General features: G+C 42.1%; 1 pseudogene; it reads right to left on the reverse strand.

Moving 5' to 3' along the window:
• Nucleotides 1-1644: 1644 nt before the first annotated feature.
• LOC132592765 (olfactory receptor 13H1-like) lies at nucleotides 1645-2426 on the reverse strand (annotated as a pseudogene).
• Nucleotides 2427-3130: the final 704 nt, after the last annotated feature.

Raw genomic sequence — 3130 nt, forward strand, 5'->3', positions numbered from 1 at the left:
GCCCGAAGTTCCTGGAGAGAAGCTGCCAATCTGTGTCAGGACAGCCTGTCTTGGTATAAGGCAGCTTCCCAACCCCAGGAAATAAAGGGGGCTCATCTTCCTGGGGTGGGAAGCAAAATGGTGTTTTGCAGGGCTGGACATGGTCCTCCGCTAAGGCCTTGGGGAAGCCAAATATGAGCTCAGCCAAATAGAATATGTTTAAGTTGAAGAATGACAATGGAAGAGTGTGGTAGATCACTGCCAGTTTTTGATACTGGGTCACAGCCTACTTGAAGTTGGGCATACCTGTTCTATATAATCAACTGGTACTCTTTCAGCCCCACAGCAATAATAATAATAATAATAATAATAATTGTAATTGTAATTGTAATTGTAATTTATTATTTATACCCCGCCCATCTGGCTGGGTTTCCCCAGCCACTCTGGGCGGTTTCCAACCGAATATTAAAAACAGTTTAATTGGTTGAATAACAGAAACTGAAGTAAGGAATTGCTTTGCTAGTTCACAGCTAAAGGTAAAATAAGGGGGAAATAATTCTAAGACTTGGAGAGGAAGATATTTATATTTAATAAATTTACTTAATACATAGACTATTTGCAAATTGTTTGTACTCTGAGTATGTAAAGGATTTATTTGATGGCTGAAAATGGTACCCAAAATGTACTTCTGAGGGTTGTGTGGTAGATATTTCACATGGTAAACAGAAGAGTTGGACTTTGCTTACTGTGAAAGATGTTTAATATGATTTAATCTTACAAAAAAAAATATGCACATCATGAACCACTCAAGTTTAAATGATATTACAACATGCTGATTTAAATTTTTAGCATTTGGTTAGCTGGCCTAAAAAGTATGTTTTAATGCAAAATTTCTGAAGACAAACTAGGAAACAATGCTCCCCAAGAGAAGGAAGGAAGGAGAAACCCCCCCCCAAAAAAACTGATCTCTTACTAGTTGCAATTGAAAAAATAAAACTGCTTCTGAGAGCATACAATTTTTGGAAAGAGGATTTCAAGAAATCTGCAGAGAAGAAATCATAACTATCCTTGCCTTTCCCAGTCCTCTATTGCCCATCTTTAACTCTTTTACTCAAGTACTGTCTGAAGCGAAGATGGAGAACCTGTGGGCCTCCTGATGTTGCTGGAATACAGCTCCCATCTTCCCTGATCACACTGGCAATGCTAGCTGGGACTGATGAAAGTTGGAGTCCAAAAACACCTGGAGAACCACAGGTTCCCCAGTCCATGCCTATAGTTAGATTGTAAACTGCTTGGGGTGCAGCTAAATATTTTCCTTTCCTCACTTTGAGAAGCTATATTGCCACCATAACCACCAGCAGCAATAAAAATATTGGGCTAGATTCAATTAAATAGTTGTGCTAGTGGGAGCCAGCATGACTCATGCTAGTGGAAATGGGTCTGCCCCCACAATCTGCTCTGTGGGGTCCAGAGAACCTCCAGAGAAGCACATCGAGGGGGGGGGGAGTGGAACTCATTTCCTTCAGAAAAGCAGAAATTCTTACACTGATGGAATAATCTCCTTAGCACTACTTTGAACTCCACCCATTTGCAGAATAACAAAACACTTTAGGTATTCCTGCTGATAAAATATCTATCAATATAGAATTTAATTTCTGAAGTGCTTTATTCCTCCACTTTCCTTCCAATTGCTCTCCAAAGGGCTCCTTTCACATCCCTGTTCCTCAAGCTGTAGATCATGGGATTGAGCATGGGAGTGACGACCCCATAAAACACAGCCACTACCTTTTCCTTGTCGGTGAATGTCTTGGCTTGAGGCCTGAGGTACATGGCTAACATTGTGCCATAGAAAATTCCCACCACAGCCAGATGAGAACCACAGCTTGACAAGGCCTTACTACGCCCTTGTGATGAGTGGATACGCAGAACAGCGACACCAATGCAACCATAGGTCACCAAAACAAAGGAGAAGGGGAACAGCAGAGCGAGGACACTGGTTATCATCATGCTGACTCCACTGGCTTGGGTATTAGAGCAGGCCAATTTCAACACTGCCTGGAGCTCACATTTGAAATGATTCACCACATTGGGCCCGCACAAGCGTGCCTGCATACTGAGAAAGGGAACAATGGTCAGGAGGAAAGAGCTAGACCACAGGCTGACTGCCAGAGAGATACACACCTTTTGGCTCATGATTAAGCTATAACGTAGAGGGTAGCATATTGCCACAAAACGGTCATACGCCATCGTTGCTAGCAAAAGGCCCTCGGCCACTGCCAAATACATAGCAATGCTCATTTGTGCAAAGCATCTTCCTTGGGGATTGTGGGCCTGTCTGTGAAGCAGTGGGCCAGCATCTGTGGGACGGAGGTGGTGACATAGCAGACATCAATGAGGGAGAGGTTGCTGAGGAAGAAATACATGGGTGTGTGGAGGTGCGAATCCATCACAATGAGCACCACAATAAGTCCCAGCTACAGCAACCAGGTACATCAGCAAGAAGAGAATAAACAAAACAGCATGTGCTTTGGGGTTTCTGGAGAGGCCTATTAGAACGAATTCAGTCACTGCAGTTGTGTTGCCCCATTCTTCCATGTTACCTATAAAAAGTGATATCAAATATCATTGGACCTCATGTAGGACATTCCAGCCCTACTAGTTATTTCCTCAGTTGTTGTGAACTGTTATAAATGGAAAACAAATTAAAAGTTCATGTGTAGACATCATGACTAAGTCCCAGCCATTAATGAAAGGCAAAACGTAAGGCTTTTGTTGATTAACCTAATTTAGGTGACACATTAACATGCATCAGGTTGTACTGCAAACTGACTAACATTTGATAGGAGATTAAGAAATTTAATTGGCTCTGTGTAATTAGGAAAGCATGGAGGACATTTTTTCCTAAAGCCTATTACTTTCTTCATTTGCCTTTGGAGGGTGCATTTTACTGGTTTGCACTATGCAGGAGCAGTAGTGAAAAAAATCTGTGTGTTCCCTACTAAATCTTTGAGGAAGATAACACTTTCCCTGCATTCTACTGAGTATTGGATATTGTGTCTGCATCCATTAATGCCAAACAAGCATAGATCCCCAGGTCACAACATACATTGGGGGGCTACAACCATACATTCGCCACCAGTCAAGCCATAAA

The sequence above is a fragment of the Zootoca vivipara genome, chromosome 10, assembly GCF_963506605.1.
Source record: "Zootoca vivipara chromosome 10, rZooViv1.1, whole genome shotgun sequence".
Classification (NCBI taxonomy): domain Eukaryota; kingdom Metazoa; phylum Chordata; class Lepidosauria; order Squamata; family Lacertidae; genus Zootoca; species Zootoca vivipara.